Genomic DNA, 24,492 nt, shown 5'->3' on the forward strand with positions numbered 1-24,492 from the left:
TGAGTGCGCCCTTCCACTCCCGCTGTGACCCGAGCTTGGGAGGCAGGAGGGGCGGGGGGGGGGGGGGGGGGGGGGGGGCAGCTGTCGCTCGGCTCTGAGCACAGAGCTAGGAATAGAGCCTCGGAGCCAGCACACAGCCTGCTCTGCTGTCCACCCTTCCACCTGGCCCCTCTCTCTGCGCTGCCTTCGCCCTTGTGGGTCCCTCCACCTGGTAGGCCCTCATTCCTTCTCCCGTGTGGCCCCGTGCTCGGTGCCCTTCGAGGCCAGCCTCGCGCGGGAGGTCTGCTGGGGTTAACGCAGAAGATGGGGCCCCCCTCCCTTCTCCCCCACGAACCGGAGCCGAAGTAGTGACCGCTGCCGACCCACTGGACATTCTGACATTGCCGGGCTGTTTTGCTGATGGCGCTCACTCAGTACACACAGCAGGATTGCGTTGAGTACTTTTATTATCCCCATTTGACAGATGGGAACAGTGAGGCTTAGAGGGCTACCTGTCTTTATCCAACATGCCTAGGGGATACCAAATACCCTATGTGCCAAGTTGGGTGGCCAGCTAGTCTGTGGACCACCCCCCCCCATCAGGCTTCTGGGCCCAGATGGTGGCCCCTGGACGACGGGGCAAGCCAAGCCTCGAGGGAGCAGGAGCCCACAGAATCTCAGCTGCCTCTCCAGAGATAAGGGTGCTTTGTTCTCCAGGCTATTTCCAAAACCAAGGAATTCCACCGAGGCCTCTAGGCGGCCGGCTGCCTCCCCAGGCGCTGTACAATTGCCTCTGAAACATCAAGAATGACAGTTATTTTTTATTAATGAACTCAGGACCTGCTTGGTTCCATAAACAAGGCTCTTCCCTGGAACAACCCCTCTCTCCAGCTCTCAGCCTCCAGCCCCCTGAGGGGCCCCTCTGCCCACAGCCTGTCCCTGACTGAAGTTGGATAGCGGGTCCCCCACTGGAGGCTGCTAGGGTGGTCCTGGACCGGGACAGGAAAGAGGGCCCACCAGCTCTGGGGCTCACAGAGCTGGTGCGGAGAGAGAAGACACCACCTTATCCACCGATCGGCCCGGTCTCCTGGGGCAACTGACCTCACCTCTCTGGAAGTCGGTTTTCAGACTGTAAATCCGGACAGTGGTCCCTGTGCTGCCTATCTAGAGGGCCGAGGGAATCTGAAGAACGCGAAGTTTCCATAAAGTGCAAAAAGACGGCATGACCTGTGTCCTTCCAACTGATTGAGGCAGGAACAGCCGCTGCCATAGAAAACCACTTCTAGCTTTTACCTTGAGATTGTACATTAAGCCATTGCTCAGGGAACACAATCTGCATTAGACTGAATACAGTTTCCATCTTAAAAAAAAAAAAAACCTTGCTGCCTGTAAAAGTCTGTACTTTCTCGTTATAAAGAGCAGGTAACAAAGGCGGAAGGGGGAAAGCGGTAATAGGAAAATGAAGTCAGCTCGCCAGAGTTGATAGAACACAGGGGATTGCTTGAGAGCCATCCATGGATGGTCGTGGAAGGCCTTTTGTCACAGACGTTTCTGCAGGAAAAAATAACTTCCCTTTTGCTGGTCTGACACCCTCACGAAAACAATTACTTCTAGCACATGGTTTCTGAGATTTCGTATGAATATTGACTATAATGCTCATTCTGGAGCAGGACAGCCTGCTTGGACTCCCGACCTTGTGCCGAGCCCTTCTAGCCTATTTCCTCTTTGCAACTATTGCACGAGGTAGGGACCATCTCCATTTTCCAGGTAAGAAAACTGAGGCCCAGGAGGGAGAAGTAACTTAGTTAAGGTTGCATAGTTGGTAACAGGGAAGGAAGATGAAGGCAGGGTTTTGGGTCTCCAAAGTCGTATTTGCTGCCGCAACAGTCAACCCAACTTCCTTGGTGTCAAAGATTCCCTCCGTGGCTCCCGCCCATAAACACCAGATGACTCAGACTAGCACAGGCGAGAGCCTCCTGTAAACTGTGAAGTCCCACACGGAGGGCAGTACTTTTTACATCAAAGCTCTAATTTATTACAAGTAATTTAGAGTTTGTTATTTCCTCCAACGAAGGCTTGCTTTTACAGAAGGAACCACCACAGGGTTCCTTGAATAATGAGCGTTTAAAATATTACTAAACAAAACTTTCCAGGGGTGCAATCTGCTGAAGGGAAGTGAGGGCTGGGAGGTGGAAATCTCTGGAACTGTGGGATTTTGCGAGGGCAAGAGGAGCTCAGCTGAGGCCTCCTGACGAGGACAAGTGCTTTTTGGTCACCTCAACCTGTTCACAGCCCTGGAGCAACCAACTAATTTTTTTTTTTTAACCAACATGATTATTTACCATCATTACACACACAGTAGGTTACGTTCATGGGAGAGCCTGAGACAGTTATGATTTCCAACGAGGCTCAGAAAGGTTTAGTGACCTGTCCGAGGTCATAAAAAAAGCATGGCTTAATAGGAATACACACCCATATGGACCAGCAATTCCACTCCTGGGTTTATACACAAAAGAATTGATAGCAGGGACTTGAACTGCACCTTGCATATCCAGGTTCATAACCCAAATAAATACTCCTAAATACAGAGAACAATCAGAGGGCTGCTGGAGGGGTTGGAGGTGGGGGAATGGGCTAAACGGGGAAGGGGCATTAAGGAAAACACTCGTCAGGGGGAGCACTGGGTGTTACACATCGGGGATGAATCACGGGAATCTACTCCTGAAATCATCATTACACTATATACTAACTGGGATATAAATAAATAAATAAATAAAAGAAAAAACCAAATATCATCGAGGGGTGAATAGATAGACATAATATGGTATGCACGTACAAGGGAACATCATTCAGCCTTAAAAAGTTAAGAAATTCTCACATCTCTACAACACGAACGAACCTTGAAGACATTATGCTAAGTGAATCGGACACAAAAGAACAAGTGTTTGATTCTACTTAGATGAGGTCCCTAGAACGGTCAAGTTCACAGCGACTGAAAGTAGAATGTTGGTTGCCGGTGGCGGGGGGGGGGGGGGGGGAGGGCTGGAAGGAGGGGCTGGAAATGTGGCGTGGATGTTGAATGGATATGGGGTTTTCATTTGCAATAATGAAAAGTTTGGGGGATGGATGCTGGCGATGGTCACCCAACAATGTGAATGTACTTAATGCCACTGAACTATACACACAAAAATAGTTAAAATGGCAAATGACATTCACGTTTTATGTTTTACGTATTTTTTTTACCCCAGTTAAAAATCAATGTCAGGGGCGCCTGGGTGGCTCATTCGGTTGAGCGTCCTACTTCAGCTCAGGTCATGATCTCACTGCTCCTGAGTTAGAGCCCCACCCTGGGCTCTGTGTTGACAGCTTAGAGCCTGGAACCTGTTTTGGATTCTCTCTCTCTCTCTCTCTCTCTCTCTCTGCCTCTCCCCCACTCATGTTCTGTTTCTCTCTCTCAAAAATAAATAAACATTAAAAAAACAAAGCAACGTCAATGTACAAACTGAGTAATAAAAATGGTTACCACTTATAGAGTACCCAATACGTAGCAATACAACCTTGTGAGGTCTCGTTACCCTTCCAGTTTTAAGATGAAGAAATGGAGGTTCAGAGTGGTTAGTGACTACCCCCAGAAGTCATAAAGCCAGAGAAATAAAGTTGGGATTTAAAGCCAGATCTTTCTCTCTCTCTTTCTTTCTTTCTTTCTTTCTTTCTTTCTTTCTTTCTTTTTTCTTTCTCTCTTTCTTTCTCTTTTTCTTTTTAATATTTATTTATACTTGAGAGAGAGAGAGAGAGAGAGAGGGCACATGCACGAGCACAAGTGGGGGAGGGGCAGAGAGAGAGGAAACCAAGGATCCGAAGCAGGCTCCGGGCTCCCAGTTGTCGGCACAGAACCCACTGTGGGGCTCGAACTGAGGAACAGCGAGATCATGACCTGGGCTGAAGTAGGACCCTCAACCCACTGAGCCACCCAGGTGTCCCTAAAGCCAGGTCTTTCTGGCGATCTTTTTCTGGCTTCTCTGTGTTGCCTCCTCTCCTCTGAAAGCCTTAGCGCCCGTCTGCATGGCCTTTGGTAAAAGGATTTTGTTTCTTTCACAGAAAACTATGAACAAAAGGCATTCAGCCTTGGATTACTATTAGGGGCTGCCTCTGGCCCCATTTCAGGGTGGCCTGGAGTTAATTCCTCCCCACCCTGTGCCTCAGCTTCCCCATCAGGCAAACCGGTGGCTGTCCTCCCAGGGCATTCATTCCAGCACTCTCTCAACAGTGCATGGCCTCTCAGAAATGTCTGTAAAAAGAAGGCAAATTCATAGGTCGACCATAAGTCCCATTTTGTTCCAGGCAGTCCTGATTTCTGACTGCTGCCTTTCAAGAGTATCCTGGTTTGTGTGATATGCTCACCCCACAAATTCACTAACTAGGTTTTGTTTGAGCAACATTTGGCTTCAGACCTCAGAGAGTTGCCTCTTGTAAATTCTTATTTCTCTTTGTTTTGAAACCTACGAGGTAAAACCAGCCAAAGTTTGTCAAGATTGATATTGCAGGCTTTGTTTCGAAGTCGCTCAATGCGGACAGTTGTATGTATCTTTGTTGAAAATTGCAAGCCAAGGGGCGCCTGGGTGGCTCATCTGGTTGAGCGTCTGACTTCGGCTCAGGTCATGATCTCACGGTTCGTGAGTTCGAGCCCCACATCGGGCTCTGTGCTGACAGCTCGCAGCCTGGAGCCTGCTTCGGATTCTGTGTCTCCCTCTCTCTGCCCCGCCTCTACTCATGCTCGCTTTCTCTCAAAATAAATAAACATTTTTAAAAAATTAAAATAAAATTGGAAGCCAAGATGTCTAATGATTTGGTTTTGTTTCAGAGCTTAAAACATTTTTCATTAAGATAGGGATTATTCTGTTATTTTAAAAAACACAATAGTTCAGTACAATGATTTTTTAAAAAATCGAGTGTAGAGCCAGCACAAAATGGCTGGAATAGCAGGATTTGTAGGAAGAATTACTATTATGAGGGTGTTAATGAGTTGATACATAGAAGAGCCACACTTCTATAGAAGTAGAGTGAGTCAAAATTTGTCCTGTTATATTCTTTGGCAGTTTATTGTCACTCTGAGAAGGATTTAAACTTTTTTATTTCATGGAAAGGCAACATACATTCCTTTTGATAATGTGAAAAATATAGAAAAATACAAAGAGACAACAATCCCATTACCCAAGATTCCTACTATAAACACTTTGACATATACTTCTGGTTATTTGTGTATTCATGTATGTATCATTTATCCAAAAGTAGCACACACATTGTATTCTCTTCTATAACATCCGTTCTTCATTTATATTTATATGTCAGACGCTTTTCTATTTTGTTAAACATGGTCCATAAAATCCCTTTAATAGTTATGGGGTTGTCAATGATATGGATATGTCAAAATTTACTCAACTCTGCCCCTAATGTTGGATGTTTCTTTCTAATTTTTTGGCTTTGAAAAACCACAAAGAACTGAGAATCATTCTTTTGGCGAGAGTTTTGGAGAACAAATTTTTGGAAGTGCATCTGCTAGGTTAAAGGATATGTTTCTCTAAGGCTCTTAATGCATATTCCTATCAGAGTCACTGTGGAAATTCTAAAACTTCTGAAATAAATGCGAAACGAGACATCGAAGGCACAGACATTCACAGACCTCTTCCCCATAATTCATGTCCTCTCTGCCTCATCATAACAGGTTCCAAAGCCAAATGGGCCAGCTTGTTCTAATGCCCTTAGTGTCCCAGGATGGTTGAGCTGCAGAGGGAAGAATCCAGGACGAAGAGATTGGACACTTGGTTTCTAAACCTGGCTCAGTGGCCCAAGTGTGGGCCATAAACAAGATATCTGGCTTTCTGGACCTAAGTTCCTCCATTCGTGAAACAAGGGGTCCAACCAGAAAATGATGAAAGTTCCTTCCTGCTCTTACATTGGAAAGGAAAGGAAATTGATGGAAATGCAGTAAAATATTAACATGAACTTCTAAATGATCTTAGCTCTGCCTGCTTTCTCTCCCCCTCATTTCAACCTCCCCATGTCTCACATTGTCCCCGTGCTTGGCTGCCTTTTACCTTTTCTTATTTCACCTTCTCTGATTTCACCCTAAAACTCACCCTTGGACAGGCTTCCGCTGGGTGGCCAACGGTGACCAAGCCCTTTTGAGTCCTTAGGAATTAGAAGTAATCTTTCCCCAATGTGCTTTTTTTTTTTTTGGCTGTTGTTTAGAACCTTTGAAATGCAAATCACTCCAACCTGCAGCTAAGGAAACTGGCCTCTATAGGGCCTCCAACTGACCTCAACAGCCTGGTCTAAGCCCCAAGTAGGCAGGACTCTGCAGCCTGCTTCCGAAGATCAAAGGGGCATTGTTCAGCTAAAGTTCACCACCAGAAAACCTAGATTAGCGAGTAGTTCCTCCCCCCTCATCGGCTTTAATATCAAACCTCTGTTAACATAGGCAGGACGCAAGGGCTCTGGCCACTGGGCTCCGAGCTGCTCGAGGAGAGAAGCTAGTGTGAGATCTCAAAAGAGGGACAAGGTAACAGCTAAGGTTGCTTCTCTGATCTCGCTTGATATAGAACAAATCAAAGTGGTCAGGAGTGGGGATTCTGGAGTCGGCTGGCCCGCCAATACCCAGACGTGGAATACACTACATGAATTCCTACAGCCGCGTCTAGGGGACAGAGGATTCAAGTATTTCGTGATTCATCGGCAGTCTCTGCCTCGCTCCTCCTCGAGCTAGTCCTGACTGGTCAGTGGAAGTCAGCAAGCTCTGGCCAGCGGGATGGATTCTGATCTGCCTGACCACTGCAGGTTCCCACACTTCCCAGACTGGTTGTCTGGACCCCTGCCTTCTCTTTCCTGTGCATGCCCCGTGGACACACACATTATCTCCACTCCCTCCTGGAATCCCACTAAAATGATAGTAAAGGAATGTAAAAGGCACAGGCCACAAGGACAGAGAGAACAGAAGAAGAGACTTACAGCAAACGAGAGATACCCATGACATTTTAGAAGCTGGAAAATAGGGCTTAGTGGTAACGGGCTTAGGAGATAGAAGAAGAATCTAACTTTCTTCAGTAGGCCGAGTCTACTGGAGAAGAAACAATAGCAGCCAAGAGATGGCAACAAATCTTTAAAAGCACAAAGCAGATGGGCTAATTGGATCTGACTGAGAGGAGAAACGTGAGTTCTAACTGACTTCAGTAGGCCAACTAGAAATAAGCTGATATGAACCCTACAACTATGGAAAGGCTCCAAATTGGAAGCCCCAGATCTCCCAGGAGGTGAGGGGTCGGAATGAGGCTAAAAACTTGAGAATTGGTGAAAAGACTTCTTAAGGGGCAGTTAGACACCCCCCCGCCCCCCAGTTGCCCACCCAGCCCTCATGTGCCCATTTTGGCACGATGCTGAAAGTCTGCTCCGTAAAGAAGTTGAGTTGCAGAGGGCAGAGGACATGGCACAGCAGAGGGCAGTGGAGATGCCAGGCACGGCTGAAAACAGGATGCCGTTTGCTCTTGAAAGCAAGGGGACAACATGAAAAATTTATACAGCTGCAGACTGATTCCACCGCCTACCCCGGGCTCCCGTCTCTGCTTGACTCCACAAACAGTAGCACGTCGCTTACACCACGTCTCCCCCTGCACGTTTTGGCAAGAGAATGGAGCAACCATCGCTGCAGAAATGAACTGATGAAAACAAGACAAAAAAAAAATCTATAAATATTAACATTTGCACGTTTACCCAAAGACCCAGTCAGGTCCCTGCGTGATCACGTTATAATAAAGCTTACCAGTCAGCAAGGTTCATATATTTGCACAAAGCTGCTTAGGGCCTCAGACTTAAATAGGGATGTGCAGCCAAAGATCGTACCATTTGTGTGGAAAGTCTTTAATATGACACGGGAGCCAAAACAATTTGACAAAGGGAAAACCAGACCAATCAGAAGATGTTTGTTTGAAGTTTAGGAAGTCCAGAGTCAATTTTCGGAGAAATCACAAAAGAAAATTTCTCAGAGCTAAAGGATTTGATGTTTTGTTTTGTTTTTTAAATAGAAAGGGTCCTTCAAGGGCCCAACACAATGTATGAAAAAAGAGGCATTGTTATAAAACTCAATAATAGTAAGAATAAAGAGAATACCAAGGAACAAAGATAACCAGAAAGCTAGAAACTAAAGCACATGAAAGCAGTGTGTTAAAAATTCTGAGGGACAATATTTTCCAAATAGACAGTATAATACTCTCCTAAATTATCAATTAGATGTAAGTTTAGAAAAAAATTCAGACTTGAAGATCTCAAAAACTCATCTCTCATGAGCCCTCCGTTGGAAAGATTCTGGGGAATGTCCTCGGCCAAAATGAGAGAGTCAAGGATGTGACAGACACGGACAATGGCGACGATGGGGGAGTGGGGACCAGATATACGGTCCCATCTGAAACAAAGAATGAGACAAAATATAGGAAACAATGGCTCTCGGGACATTAGACACCCAGATAACGAAGGCCATTGATCCCCGGGAGATGGAAGATGGGGTGCTGTGCAGGGACGCTGAAGCAGGTGATACCCAGAGATGGAGCTGGAAGTCTGGGGAAACCAAGGCAGCTGGCATTCGCAGGGTAGAACACTTGATCAGAAAGCATTTTGCAGAAAGGGGAATCTTAGAGATCTGAAGAAGGTCTCCTCCAGCGTTGAGCTGAGCACTTTCCCATGAAAACCAGCCAGGGTCAGGGGAAGAGCCATTGTAGGGTTAGAGAGAAGAGGGCTGGCACCCTGTCTGTGCCCACCTGTCAGACTGCACAGGCCCATGGTTCCGGAGGCATCTGCCAGCAGACTAAGCAGTGTTTTGCCCCAGTGTTGGGGAAAAATGAACCCTAGACTTAACTATTGCTCTGTTCCAGTCTAACAAAGATTAGAAGCAAAAACCAAAGGGATTGTTTCCATGTAATTTAACCTCAACCCAGAACAGAATTCAAGAATGCTTTTAAGAATGTAAAAATATCCAGTACCCAGCTAAATAAAATTTACAAATAAATATACAGACTTATTATTATGGAAATGTCTTTAAAAGATAAGACTACAGTAAAAATATTAAGAATGTATTATAAAGTTGATAACATATATAGAAGTAAAATGTGAGAATATCATCACCAAGTCCTAGAGGGAAGACATGGAAACATATTGTTGTAAAGTTCTTACACACAAAGTAGTGTAATATCACTTGAAAGTAGCTGTAGAAAGTTAAAGATGCATACTGGGGACTACAAGGCAACAACCAAAATAACAAAACAAAGAATTATAGCTAATAAGCCAACAAAGGGATTGGAATGGAGTAACAAGAAATACACAGTGAAATTCAAAAGAGTTGGGAAAAAGGGGAAAGTGGAACGAAGAGCACGTGAGGGAAATAGAAAACAAATAGTAATATGATGCGCTTGAACCCCAGCACCTCAATAATCACATTAAATGTAAATGTCGGGAACGCTCTGTCACAGCCAGCCTCCAAGATGGCCGCCATCGAGACCTGCCTTCTGGTGTTCATGCCACCATATAAGCCACTCCCATTAAGCGTGGACTGGGCTTAGTGAGTTACTCAAGATGAGGCAGGTGTGATGGTGTGATCGCAGACTAGGTTGTAAAAGGCAGGGTGGCATTTCTTTCTTTCTCTCTCTCCCTGGGATCAACGGCTCTGGGGAAAACCACACTGTGAGCCTCCAATGGAGAGGCCCTCATGGTGAGGCCCTCGTGGTGAAGGAACTGCAGCCTCTGGCAAACAGCTTTTTGGTGAGCTCAGAAGCGGATTCTCTGGTTTCAGTCAAAGCTTCCAAGACTGTAGCCCTAGCAGACAGCTGGGTTGCAACCTCATCAGAGACCCTGAGCCAGAACTGCCCAGCTAAGCTGCTTCAGCATTTCTGACCTTCAGAAACGGGTGATAAAAAGTCTCAGCAAACTAGGAATAGGGGGGAATTTCTCCAATCAGATTAGAGGCATCTACAAGACCCCCAAAATCACCCTCACACGGAGACTGAATGCTTTTCTCCTAAGATTAGGTTCAAGGTAATCATGTCCCCTCTCAGCATTTCCACGAAGCATTTATACTGGAGGTTTTAGCCCCTGCATGGAAAAGAATTAAAGGGCATCTAGATTGCAAAGAAAGAAATAAAACTGTTTTTATTTATAGGTGACATAATCATTTATTCAGAACATTCTTTAAAAAAAAAAAAATGTCTTATTTATTTAAGTAATCTCTACACCCAATGTGGAGCTCAAACTCACGACCCTGAGATCAAGAGTCGGATAATCTACCAACTGAGCCAGCCAGGCACCCCCACAGAACATCCTTTTGAATCTGTAATAAAGCCGCTAGAACTACTGAGTTTCACAGGCTTACAGGATACAAGATCAACGTACAAAAATCAATGTATTGGTATAGACTAGCAATAAAGAATCAAATTAAAATTTAAAAATCAATGTAATTTACAATGACATCAAAAATATTAACTGCCTAGGGATAAATCTGACAAAAGGTGTGCATGATCTATGCACTGAAAACTACAAAATATCCCTAAAAGAAATCCAAGAAGACCAGAATACGTGGAGAGAGATATGAGTTCATGCATCCAATGACTCAATATTCTTAATAGTCTAGTTTGTACTGAGTCTCAGTTCGTACTGAGTCTCTACAGATTCAACATACTTTCAATCAAAATCCCAGCAAGGTTTTTTTTTTGTAGGAATTGACATGCCAGTTCTAGCACTCATATGGCAATGTAAAAGATCAAAACTCAGGTCTACGTGAAAGAGCATCACATTGTAGAAGGAATAAGTGGGGATAAAATTAAAATGCTTATTTTTCTTGGGGCGCCTGGGTGACTTAGTCAGTTGAGCATCTGCCTTCGGCCCAGGTCATGATCTCAAGGTTCATGAGTTCGAACCCTGCATCAGGCTCTGTGCTGATGGCTCAGAGCCTGGAGCCTGCTTCAGATTCTGTGTCTCCCTCTCTCTCTCTGCCCTTCCTCCACTTGCTCTCTCAAAAATAAATAAATAAATAAATAAATAAATAAATAAACTTTAATATGTTTATTTTTCTCATTCTTGATTGATCTAACAGATAAGTTTATTCAAAATAATAATACCAGCGGGGCGCCTGGGTGGTGCAGTCGGTTAAGCGTCCGACTTCAGCCAGGTCATGATCTCGTGGTCCGTGAGTTCGAGCCCCGCGTCAGGCTCTGGGCTGATGGCTCAGAGCCTGGAGCCTGTTTCCGATTCTGTGTCTCCCTCTCTCTCTGCCCCTCCCCCGTTCATGCTCTGTCTCTCTCTGTCCCAAAAAAAAAAAATAAACGTTGAAAAAAAAATTAAAAAAAAAAAAATAATAATAATACCAGCAATATATTTGATTATGTATGCATATATATACATATATATATACACTTATATATAAATTAAATGTTTATATATAAATTATATATATATATAATGCTTACATATAAATTAAATGAGTGATAGCAATTATTCAAGAGATAGGAGGGAGACATTCCGATTATTTTGTTATTATAAGGTACACTACCTGGGAAGTGGTGTAGAGTTATTTGAAAGTAGACTTGGATTAGTTATAAATGTATATTGCAAATTATAAAGGCATTGGCTAAAAGTAGTAAAAAAAAAAAAAAAAAAAAAAAAAAAAGGAGGGCACCTGGGTGGCTCAGTCGGTTAAGTGCCCGACTTCAGCTCACGTCACGATCTCACAGTTTGTGAGTTCGAGCTCTGTGTGGGGCTCTGTGCTAACAGCTCAGAGCCTGGAACCTGTTTCAGACTCTGTGTCTCCCTCTCTCTCTCTGCCCCTTTCCTGTCTCTCTCTGTCTCTCAAAAATAAATAAATAAGCATTAAAGAAAAAAGAGAGAAAATGAATCATATAAACAGTCAGTTAAAACCACAAAAGGCAGAAAAATAGTGGAGTCAAAGAGAGAGAAACAAAGAACCAGGGTAACAAAGAGAGAACAGTACCAAACACGGTAAATATTAATCCCCAACTCTATCAATGATCACTTTGAAAGTCACGGTTTAAATGCACCAATTAACGGGGTGCCTGGGTGGCTCAGTTGGTTAAGCATCCAACTCTTGATTTCGGCTCAGGTCATGATCTCCTGGTTCGTGGGATCGAGCCCTGTGTGGGGCTCTGTGTTGACAGCCTGGAGCCTCCTTGGGATTTTCTCTCCCTCTCTTTCTGCCCCCACCCTGCTCATGTGCACTTTCTCTCTCTCTCTCAAAATAAATAAACGTTTTTAAAATGCCCCAATTACAGACAGTAGATTAAAAAACAAGACCGCACCTATATGTTGTCTACAAGGAATTAAAACCACAGTGAGATACCGCTAAACATCTGAGAGAATGTCTAAAATTAAAATGACTGACTGTACCAAATAGCGGCAAGAATGTAGAACAATAGAGCCTTTATAACATTGCTAGTGGGAAGGTAATGTGCTACAAACCATTTGGAAAACAATTTGGCAGTTTCTTAAAAAAAAAAAACAGCAAAAAACAAAACAAAACAACAATTAAAAAAACCCTATAGGACCCAATCCTTCCCCTCCTGGCTATTTACCCGTGAGAAAGGAAAGCATATGTTCATACAATAATTTTCACATGAATGTTGCTAGAAACTTTATTTTTTGATAACCAAAGACTAGAAACAACACAAATGTCCTCCATCTATATGATGGGATACTATTCCGCAAAAACAAACAGAACAAAAACAAAAACAAAAAAAGCAAGCTGTTGATACAGACAACACCATGAATAAACCTCCAAATAATTATGCTGAGCAAATAAAATGAGTTACAAACAAATACATACTCTGTGACTCCGTTTATGATAAATCCTAGAAAATTCCAGGTACCCGTCAGTGACGGGACGCAGATCAGTGGTTGTGTAGGCATCGGAAAGAAGCAGAAGAAAGGGATTACAAAGAGACACAAGGAAATTTGAGGTGATGGATATATTCAGGACCTTGATCGTGGCCATGTACAACTTACATATGTCAAAGTTTATCAAGTTGTGCATTTTAATGCGCCAAATTTGCTGTTTGTTAATTACACTTCAATAAAGCTGTTAAAAAGAGAAGGGGCATAAAGCCCTGTTTAAAAAGACCTGGAATATAGGATTTGGGGGATCCAACACAAGAGATAGGAAATGGAGGTGCCAGGCAAGAGGAAGGCCTAGGACCCAGCCCTGCACTGTCAGACAGATCCGAACAAGAGGGTGGAATGCTCCAGAAACAAATGAAAGACATACTTCCTTTGTGTGTTTGAATGCACTAATTGAAACCCTAAGGAAATACAGTTCCATTGGAGAGTTTGGGCATGAATTAGATACATAGAGCAAGGTAGACAAAATTCACTGAGCTAAGTAAACAAAAGGAGGCAATTATTAATTGCAAGGGGGCCAAAAAGTTGCATCAGGTAGGAAATCTAATGGGAGTGTAAAAAGTGGCTCTATTCTAAACGTACTTGCATACACGTAAAGATGTAACATGATTGGGGCGCCTGGGTGGCTCAGTCGGGTGAGCGTCCGACTTCGGCTCAGGTCGTGCTCTCGCGGTTCCTGAGTTCGAGCCCCGCGTCGGGCTCTGCTCTGACAGCTCGGAGCCCGGAGCCTGCTTCGGATTCTGTGTCTCCCTCTCTCTCTGCCCCTAACCCAGTCGCATTCTGTCTCTGTCTCTCTCAGAACTAAATAAACATTAAAAAAAAAAATTAAAAAAAAGAAGAAGATGTAACATTATTTCGCCAAATTCAAATGCTGGGAGGAATGGAAAGAAAGAGGTGGGAACTGATGTGCCGTCTAGTAGCTGGGGAGAGAGCCCACGAGAGGCCCCAAATCTCGACTCCCAGACCAAGGAGTCAAAAGACAAAAATCTCAGAGTGATATATTAAGAGAGAGGATAGTCAGGTGAGGCCACAGGTGTGTTAACTAATCTTCCTGTGGTCCTGATTCCGCAGTGTATACGGGGGTCAAATCAGAATCTGTACACCTCACACACACAGTGGTCGGTGTCAGTTACGTCTCAGTAAAGCTGGGGGAAGCGGCGATGTGCACATATCACGGAGGCAGATGCAGGGAGGCCGGCAGAGATGCGGCCCAGGGAAGGAAAAGCAGTTGCTTCTAGGAAGGAGGACCCGGGGCAGCGAAGAAACTGAGGCAGGAGACGGCCGGTTGTGGTCAGAGCCAATAATCTATGGCTTTTGAAACTACGTGTAAATATCCCTTCGACAAAACAAAAGGTACCGATGAAAATGGCAGGCTTGCCTACTTTCCCCTCCTTATTTGTACCCGTCCAGAGCTTCCCCAAGTCTATTTATTACTTTCGTTTAAAAAAAAAAAGAAAAGAAAAAGTGAGTCAATAAATGCAAGTGAACAAAACCCATCCTGTTTACAATTCTCAGGAAGGCAGAGGAAAAGACTTTGAAAAGAAAGTCGCAACCGGGATGGAAAATCCCTGAGTCGCGGGCAGCTGGCCGGGCTCCTGGTCTGCAGCGCCCAGGCCAGCCTTCCCTGGGGAACCGCCACGGCCGCTCCAGGGTGCGGCCGGCTGCCGGAGGGCCTGGGGCCGCTGCTGCGGTGAGGGTTCGAGCCCTATGGCACCACCCCATGTGCATGCGCGTGTGCACCCACACCCCGCCGCCAACACACACACACACACACACACACACACGCGCGCGCGCGCACACACACACACGCGCACACACACACACATCAAAGGTGGGTGTAAGATAGCCTGACCTCTCCCATTTGGAAACTTCAATTTTCTGGATATTTCTCCTTCAGAAGGAAGCGAGGGGTAAGAGGGGGACAAAGTGAGTGAGAAGGGAAAGGAGAAGGAGTTGAGTGCTATTCTGAAGAGAACATTCCAGAAGTTTCCAGGGGAAGGGCTGGAAAATGGGTCCTTCCCACATATTACCTCACTGAATTCCAAAAATAATTCGTATCCCCTTTTGACAGAAAAGGAATCAAAAGCCAAGAGAGGTCAAGGAATCGTTGTAAGCTTACCAGAGTCAGAATTTGAACGCACAACTCTTTCATCTTTCCCTTCTCTTCTTTCTATCCTTCTCTCATTATTATCATTATTTTATTTTATTTTTTTTTTATGTTTGAGAGAAGCACAAGCGGGGGAGAGACAGAGAATCCCAAGGAGGCTCTGCACTGACAGCAGCGAGCCCAAGGCGGGGCTCGAACCCACGAACTGAGATCATGACCTGAGTTGAAGTCAGATGCTCAACCGACTGAGTCACCCATTTTTTTTTCCCTTTTGAACATACTTCCGTGGCACCCAGACAGGACACTGAACCCTAGTTTGGGTCTCTGTAAACTTACGCTTGAGAGAGAGAGATCTGAAGAATGAAATAAATGAGTGAATAGTTTCAGGTGCTTGTTAGGGCTGTGCACCCAGGGAAACAGGGCGACGTGATGGACAACCGGGCATGGGCGGAGCAGAGGTGGTCAGGGAGGGCCTCCGAGGAGGCAATGTTTGAGCCGAGCCCTGAATGACAAGCTGGGGAAAGACAGAGGAGCAGAGCGTCTGGCCTCGGGATGGCCGTGAGGGCCTGTCTGACGCGGGGCTCCCTGGGAAGGTGACCCTGAAAGTGTTAGAGGATGATGGGCGAGTGTTCTTGGGAACAGCACGTGTGAGGCACGATGGCCGCGGACCCTCAGGAGAGGGTACTTGAGCCATGCTGGCCCCCTGCACAAGGACCCTGACCTTGCCACAGCAGACTCCCTGGGGTTGAGAACTTAATCATCTCTGGAGCCCCCACTACCTTAGAATTAAGTCCTGAACCTGATACTCGGCCTTTTGTGCCTTCAGGTTACAGGAGATCATTGTCTCTATGTGCTACCAGGAGAACACTAGGGCTGTCACCCTTGACCTTATTGATTAGTCACCTCCAGCCTTCCGCGGTCTTTCTCAAATGCATCAGTGGTTCTCAGCAACAGCCTGTCCTGCTCTGTTGCTCCTCCCCACTGCCAGCTTCTTAAAGACCTGAGACACTGCACTCCCAGGACATTCCTGTCCATGAGTATCCCATCCAAGTTCATCATGGGGCTTGGAGCTATGGCACAGCACCCTTGGGCAATCGGGCCTCCACCACAGTGCCGGGGTCCTCGTGGCCGCTGGCTGGCGAGTGAAAATCCCCAGCAGGGTGGGCTTCTCAAAGCATGCGTGGGCAGTGAGTTTATTCGTGAACGTTCTCTTGATCAACCCCTGGCGGGGGTGGGGGGCAGTAAAGGAAGTTAGCCAGAGAAGTTGAACCCTAGCGTCTTTGCAACAAGGGCCCAGCTAATCTCCCTGAGAAACCTGGAGCTGTGGTGGCTCTTCCCAGACCAAAGCAAGGGCACTGGTCTTTGGTACCTATGCATCAGCCAAATACTGGGTTGAGCTGCCTCCTGGGAAGGGCCGTAACTTTGAACGTGGCAATGACCTTCAGCCAAGGGTGGTGTGTGTGAGGGGGCTGCTCAGCTGCAGACATTGCTGGTAGCTGGGGGAATGAGCACTTTGGTCCCGAAGGGGTTTTGGGGGGTGCACGGGGACATCTACCATAGCCCCACTTTGGACCCTTGTAATGCAAAAAACAATTAGCTTCCTTTCCTCGTGAGGCATCCATAGAATCAACATCTGGAGGCCGAGAGCCCGAGGCCCATTACAAGTAGCAAAAGAATTTGGACAGGATGCGTTTAATCTTGAGTTAATGGAACAGTCCTCCGCCAAGATAAACTTCTCAACCTCGACGTATTTTATTTTGAAAAGATGTCATTGTCAGGTACAAGGGAAATGTGTCCTCACTTAGGCTGCTGTGCCAGATGGCATAATCACTGGATGGGGCCACTTGTTCGGTCTGTTATCTTCTTCATCTGAGGAGCTCTCTCCCCCACAGACCCATCTCCCGAAAAGCTGGCCACAGTTACTAAGTACTTCCCGCCTCTGACAGCTGCAGGAAAGCGACGCAAGGCGACTTGAAAGCAGACATTTTTGTTTTTTTTAATTTTTTTTTTTTCAACGTTTATTTATTTTTGGGACAGAGAGAGACAGAGCATGAACGGGGGAGGGGCAGAGAGAGAGGGAGACACAGAATCAGAAACAGGCTCCAGGCTCTGAGCCATCAGCCCAGAGCCCGACGCGGGGCTCGAACTCACGGACTGCGAGATCGTGACCTGGCTGAAGTCGGACGCCCAACCGACTGTGCCACCCAGGCACCCCGAAAGCAGACATTTTTGGATGTGACATTTCTAAACATCAGATATGTTGGATTCCCCCTCCCGTCCCCGGCGCTGGGTGGAAGTCAGATGGGACTGACAGGGAGCATTTTGCCCTTATTTTCCATTCCTTACGTTTTTATTGAGCACCTACTATGTGGCCCCTATGGTGGTAGTTATTAATTCATAATGACTGCCCTTCGCTGCCAGTCATGGGCCAGGCACTGTGCAGGTCTCATTTACAATACTTGTAAGGACTGCAGGAGGTAGACGGGTGCCCCAATTATCCCCGGTGTCTGGAAAGGGACATGGAGGTTCGACTAGATTAAGCAACCTGGTCAAGTCAGCGGTGGGACCCAGCCTATGATACGGGCCTTACTTGTAACGCTCAAGGGCTTGCCATCCGTCACGGAGTCCAGTCCAGTGAACAGGAAATGAGTTCCCTGACGGTCCTATGCCTACTTCCGCAGGGGGTACGGTCTACAGTGCCACGCGCAGACCTGCTTCCCCCCGGGGCGTCCTGGCACTCTCGGCCAATCCTAGAGTTCTAGAACTCTCGGGACTGCCACCAGCAGTCCAGAACGTCTACCGCCAGGCCAGGCAGTTGATGACAAGGATGGATTGCCTCTCGGCGCTGAGCTCCCAGCTCTGTGCCCCAGGAGAGCTCTGTGTGGCTGGTGTGCTTACCCTCCGCACAGAAGCAGGAGGTCCTGGCGTCCCTTCTAGGGGCTCGGTCCTTCCCGCTCCACCCTCAGGACTTTCCTCTAGGGCTAGAGCAGAGCGGGGGATAGGATAGGATGGGGGACAGAAGTCCTACAGTCCACCTCCGTTCCAGAATTTCAGAGCACACAGTGAAGTGCCAGAAAGAAATACCCTCTTTTTGGGGCGTGGTTCCGTGTCAAATCCTGGAGGTACGGTCGCTTAGTCTACCGAACCTCTTCAGAGACATTCTTCTACCCAGTGAAACTGGTAGGGGTGGAATCACCGGTCCCATTTTGAATAAAGAAGATGAGACTCGGGAAAGCTGCTACCTGACTTGCCCAGGAGCACCTTCAAACACCAGGGCAAAGACCTCCTGAAGGACACCACTCTTCTTGTCCCCCACCCCCGTAGAGTCCGAGCCAGAAAGCTAGGAGGGGACAGTGCAATCAGGAGAGAAAAGGCAGCCTTCGGAGTCAGAAGAGCTAAGTTTGAATCCTGGGTCACTACCTGGGTGACGGTGGGTAAGTTACTTAGGTCCTCCCAGCCTCAGTTTTCCTACCTGTGAAATGGAGTGAGTAATCCTTGCATCAGGTTGTTCTGGGGTTCAACGGATGTCACAGCTGTAAAGAAGCTAGCCGAGGCTGTTTGAGAGAAGCCCTATATCTCTCTTCCCCTCCTCAGAGATGTACAATTATTCTTACCCAGACATGTGGTTAATATGAAACAGCTATATTTACCTGTCGACTAATAATAATTTGAAGCAACTGACTTAATGATGAGCCCAATATGATAACCCTAGAATATAATGGGAAGGAGACACTTGTCCTTGTCCCCTTTAGTCCTTGTCCACAGGTGTCAGTGGCATTGGACTGGCACTGGGTCAGGCTGAGAACACCCCGAGCTGAGCACCACACCCAGGACGCTGCTTCCTCTCCAGGGTCCTTTCTCACTCTGCCCTCTTTCCCCCCCACAACATTGAACTTCTGTCCTGACCATCCCCGTCTGACCTCTGAGCACCTTCAGTGCTCTTCCCTCTGCCAGGAACACACTCCACCAAGCCGGAGAAGCTCAGCTTGAATGTCACTTTACTCCTTCACTCATTCATTCATTCATTTATTCATTCATTCACTCAGTGCTTACTGAGTGCTCCTTAGACTCTAAACAGTGTGCTGTTCCTTTCCAGAAATCCTTAGTGAAAATAAACTTGGAGTGTGTGCAGAAGGAAGGGAATAGGGTCCAGGTGCCCCCCACCCCTTCCTGGGCCTGGGTTGCCAATAAGGGGGTGAACTTGGTTACCTTTGTGAACTTGCTCAAGCCGTGACATTCTGGGAGTCAAAGAGCTCCCAACCCATGGCCAGCTGGACAGAGAAGGGGGTCTTAGGACACTGGCATTGCACTTGGCTTTGGTGAGCCTGTGCTCTGCTCCCTGGTGCAGGCCACCTGTCCAGAGCTAGATGGACGCTCCGTGGGACTGTGCAGTGTATCAGGCAAACCCATCACTCCAGTCAGGCTCAGAGATGGATGAAAGTCCAGCCAATCCACTGTGACAGAGACCCCTGGGATTGTTACCCTCACCTAGGTATATTCTTTCTGAGTGTTTCAGGGCGGCCATCACGAAGCACCCAAAACGGAGTGGCTTAAAACAATGGTAATGTATGCTCTCATAGTTCGGTGGCTAGAAGTCGGAACTCGCAGTGCTGGCAAGGGCCACGTTCTCTCTGAAAGCTGTAGAGGAGAATCCTTCCTCGTCTCTTCCAGCTTCCGGTGGTTTGCTGGCAACATTTGGGATTTCTTGGGCTTACAGCTACGTGATTCCAATCTTTGCCTTTCTTGTCACACGGTTCTCCCCGTGCGTCTCTGTCTGGGCACGGCTGTCTTCTTATAAGGACATCAGTCATATTGGATTAGGGCTTCGTCCTACTCCAGTATGGCCTCATCTTAACCACTTACACCTGCAGCAGCCCTATCCCCAAAGACAGTTGCATTTTGGGGTACTGGAGGTTAGGACCTCAACGTGTCTCTTTTTGGAAGGCAGCCCACAACGCCCCCCTACCACCTCCCGCAAGGAGCCTCTCAGCCTCTCCGGTGGGCATTGGCGTTGACCGCGGCGCTTGGCCTTCAAATGTGTTGAGCTCAGTTGCTGGAGATTTTCCTTTCCTGCTTTCCTCCCCCAACTATTTATCAGAAGATTAATGTATCCCAGGAATGGTGCCAAGTCCTGGTACCCAAAACAGTAAACAAAACAGATGGTGGAAAGGCTGTCATTACGTCATCCTGGCCCATGGGTCCTAGGTCCCCTCTGAGGCCACACAGAACACCCTGGCCACACCTTGCCTGTGACCCTGTAGATATCTGAAGATAGGCATGGGTTCCCCCCAAACTCCTTTGGTTTGAACAACTTTGATTCCTTTACTTCTTCCTCTTGATAGGGTGACTGTATATGTTATGGACCAAACTGAGACATTTCGGAGAGTGAGAGTGAGTGCTATTACTAATTACACCGAGGCAACATGCGTAAACCAGCAACGTCCCGGGCCGACCACAACATATGGTCACCTCATGGGGCATGGGTTTCCAGGTCCTTCCTCACCCCTGGTTGCTCTCTTCTGGGTGTTTTGTAGTCTGTCTCCTTTTAAATCATTGCTCCCAGAAGTAACTGCCATATGCGTCTGGCATAGTGGAAAAAAACCAGATAGGCGGGGGGATCATTTTAATAAATATGCCGAACACCGTGACACAGGCAGGAGAGAGGTATTTGGAGAATCCAGAGGAAGAAACAATTAACTCTTTCTGACAAAGCTCGGGACGGCTTCCCAGAGGAGCTGGTATCTGAAATGGTTCTTCGAGGGTGAGTAGATTTTCCCATCGGGAGAGCGGTACGAGTCCTTGGGAAGGGCATCTTTGTCATGCCTCAAGGTCGAGGAAGAGCGGGGTTCCCGGCTTACCTGTTGCTGATAGAGGATCATGTTACCCTTCCTGGAGCCCTGTGAGGTCTTAGCTGATGCTAACTCTACTCCAGGCTAACGCTAGAATATAATGGGAAAGACGCACTTGTCCCGGCTGCCGGTAGTGGAATCCTACTTCTTTCTGATTGTCTGGTTTGCTCCAAGGAAGAACAGGCAAACTACAGGCAGAATTTGGCAAACGAAGCATGAGCAACTTGCTCCAGGACCCCCTGCACTTCTAGGCCCCCATCGGAGTGAGTCATTTATAAGCACTTGCTGAGAATAAGCTTCCTTGATGGGTCGGCCTGGTCTCTGGGGAGGCAAAGATCACACATGGTCCCCGCTCTCAAAGCGGTCCTTCTAGGGAGCAAGGCGCATGCACGCAATGAGACACAGGCCATTGCAAAATATTTAAGAACCGTCACACACCTTTATAAATTCGCCGTGCGGTTTGTGAACACAGGGAAAGTTTTGAGTAATTCAGTCGGGATACAGTTGGCTTTCACTGAAGAACTTTGAGGGCTTTGATGGCCAAGTCAACCTTCAGAACTAGGGAAGGGGTAGCCCAGAGTTGTGAACACACAGGAATCGTGTAAGGTCAGGACAGCCTTTGTGGCTCTTGTGGAGTGGGGGTGGGGAGAGGGGGGCGGGGCGGGGGTCCTCAGAGCTGCTGGAATACAGGCCACCGTCATGCCTGGCCACCCATCCACACACCTGCCTTCCCTCTGGCCAAGGTCTAGACACCAGTCCGCTGACTGTCCTGGGCAGACGGGAGGGCAGCGAGGAACAAGGTGGATCACAGAAGCCCCCAGGGTCAAACACATCCCAGCACTTCTGGCTAAGCTTCTCCCACGCCCTCAGGAGGCTGGCTTTTTCGCAGCTGCCGAGGGCTCCATCCTCCAAGGTGCGGAGTGGCGGTTCTCTGGGGTGATGACTCACCCTGGAACCAGCCTCCGTCCAGGTCCAGACACTCTCCACAGCCCAGGCGTTTCAAAGGGGCTCATCTTGGACAGACACCGCGACCAGAAGGGTGGGCATCCGCAGTCGCTGGGGGAGAAGGTCAACCGCAGAAAGCGTCCCCAGGCTGTGCCTACCTGCTGCGGTGAGAGGGAAGTTCAGCTGGGAAGCCAAAGTGTGAACCTCTTGGAGCTCAAGCGTCACCTCTTTGGGGAGGCTTTTCCCCAATTCCCTCCTGCAGAACGAGCCTCTCCTGGGGGCTCCCGGGCTTCTGCTGGGCCGCCTACCGCACGGGACTGTTGGTGACATGTGTCTTCATCCCCTCGGGACTGAGAACACGCCTGAGGCCGGGGGCGCCTTCCTCATTTCTGAACCCCCACCCCTGGCACCCACGGGGGGTCAGCAAATGTGGGTGGCAGGAAAGGGAGGGAAAGAGGAAGGAAGTGCACAAAGAAAGGCATGATAAAATAAAATCCCGCATTCACAGAGAGGAGACATGGGTGGGGAGAGCGAGAAGGGGCTGCATTCTGAGTTGACCTTTGTTCTTGTAGGCTCCGCCCACTCAAAATACTTAATTATTATATTTTACGGCTGTGTCGGTATAAGGAAAAATGTAAGCCAGGCACAATTCATTTTTATATATTATTCAGTATTATTATATTCAAGTTTCTTCCCTTCTGATTTTAGTTTTAATTATTTTTTTAACGTTTATTGATTTCTGAGAGACAGACAGACAGAGCATGAGTGGGGGAGGGACAGAGAGAGAGGAAGGCACAGAATTTGAAGCAGGTTCCAGGCTCTGAGTTGTCAGCACAGAGCCTGACAGGGGGCTCGAACGCCTGAACGGTGAGATCATGACCTGAGCCGTAGTTGGATGCTCAACGGATTGAGCCACCCAGGCGCCCCTCCTTTTGATTTTAAAAGACACTATTGTGGGCCCCTTAAAATATAGTGGGTCTCAGGCATAGGACTTACTTGGTCCTAGCAGGTAAGCCATCCATGAGCCATAAACATGGTGGCCAAATACTGATAAGTGGTCTCACCTAGGCACCAGCCAATCAAACCCGACCTTTTGCAGCCTCAAGTCGCTGCAGGCCCCTGGCGTTCTGGAAGAAGGGGCTGAAGTGGCAGCCAAGGGGGCCGCACTTGGGGGGGGCACTGTGACTCCTTACCAACTGGTACAGAAAGACTGAGAGCCACCAGCATCCAGGACAAGTATGCCCTTCCCATTAAGTCCTAGGGTTAGCCCAAAGTAGAGCTAGCATCAGATAAGGCACGGACATTCTGGTGCCTTCTGTAAGCCCTGGGTGGAAGTAGAAATAATAAAAATGGTCACTGCAAAGATACAAGATAAAGAAAGAGGAGGAGGTGAGCCTAACTGCCAGGTTTCTGATCTGGGTCACAAGCGGTACCCTCAGTGAAAGACGGAATTCAGCAGGAGAAGCCGGCTTGAGGGGAAAGATAAGGAGTTCTGTCTGGAACACGTTGGATGTGGTGTATCTCTGAGATTCCAGGAGGCAATGCCTGTGAGCGTCAAATAGGTGGGGGTAGCGGGTTTTTTTTGTTTTTGCTTTTAGGAAATAAGGTCTGGAGCGATCTGGAAGTTTCAGTGGGTGCAGAGTAAGCCCTCAATAAATCTGTCCTAGGCTGAATCAGAACCTCCCCGCCACCCCAATATTTCAGCCCCGGGCTCAGAAGATGATCTGGAGGACCCCACGCAGACTGACATAAAGGGAAAACACAGAACATCCTTTGTCTGATTATGAGCGAGGCAGACAACTGCAGGGTATACTTCAGCTCTAAGTACCCAAGGTGTGGGGCCTCTGGCTGTCAGAAGTCAGCACCAAGGGCCAGCAAGAGCTTGTCTTATTGTCTTGTGCCTTGAAGATCTGGGAGGCATAAGAAGAAATTGCACTTTCCAGCCCCTGGAGCAATATTTGTTTTCCCTTCACGTCTATTTCCCTGGGTGTATTTTTTTTTTTTTTTTACTCTGTTGATAGATATTATATAATCACATTGTTTAAATATTTGAGATGGTGATTACACCACCATTCAATTTTAATTGCTACTTTTGTTAAGGTGTCAGATGCTTTCAAGCAAAATTAATTAGGACCAACCAATTGATGGATGGTCTTTCCAATCCAGACCTTCAGAAACCAACCCGTTTCACACCCAAACACTACAATTGCAGAGTGAATTTGAACCGTAGAACTTACCATCTAAGGGATGTCCTCCCCTAAGGCCACATCACGGGTTGTTCTTACCAATGATGAGTAAAAATGCAAAGCATACGGTGGAGAATCACAGAATTTATTTTTATGCAAAAATCCCTTCTCTAGCAGGTCTGATGCGTCACTCATTTCTTTTTGAATCCTGTAAGTGACAGGCATCTCAGTACCGATCAAGACAGCCGCATCCACCGTTGGCCTGTTGTGATGGTTACGAAATCCTTCCTTACACTGTACTGGAACGGATTTCGCAGTCACTTGCTCCTGTTGCTTGTACATTTCGCTTTCTGAAACAACACAGAAAACCACTTCCGATTCTGCTCCCTGTGAGGACATTAGGAGGGAGCTCTCGGGAGTTCTGTAGCTGACTTCTCTTCTCATTGTGGGGCTAGGTCCACAGACTTAAAGGATTTGAGAAATC

At 47.3% G+C, this 24,492-nt stretch overlaps 1 long non-coding RNA gene across 1 annotated transcript; it reads right to left on the reverse strand.

Annotated features, from left to right (window-relative positions):
- Nucleotides 1–428: 428 nt before the first annotated feature.
- Nucleotides 429–24,492, reverse strand: LOC147582250 (uncharacterized). The gene is made up of 2 exons (XR_015248685.1): nt 24,060–24,492; nt 429–772 (listed from the first exon to the last, which is right to left on the reverse strand). It is a non-coding gene; the product is annotated as an uncharacterized LOC147582250 (long non-coding RNA).

The sequence above is a fragment of the Puma concolor genome, chromosome A3 (assembly GCF_028749965.1).
Source record: "Puma concolor isolate L17-30 chromosome A3, mPumCon1.1.hap2, whole genome shotgun sequence".
Taxonomy (NCBI): domain Eukaryota; kingdom Metazoa; phylum Chordata; class Mammalia; order Carnivora; family Felidae; genus Puma; species Puma concolor.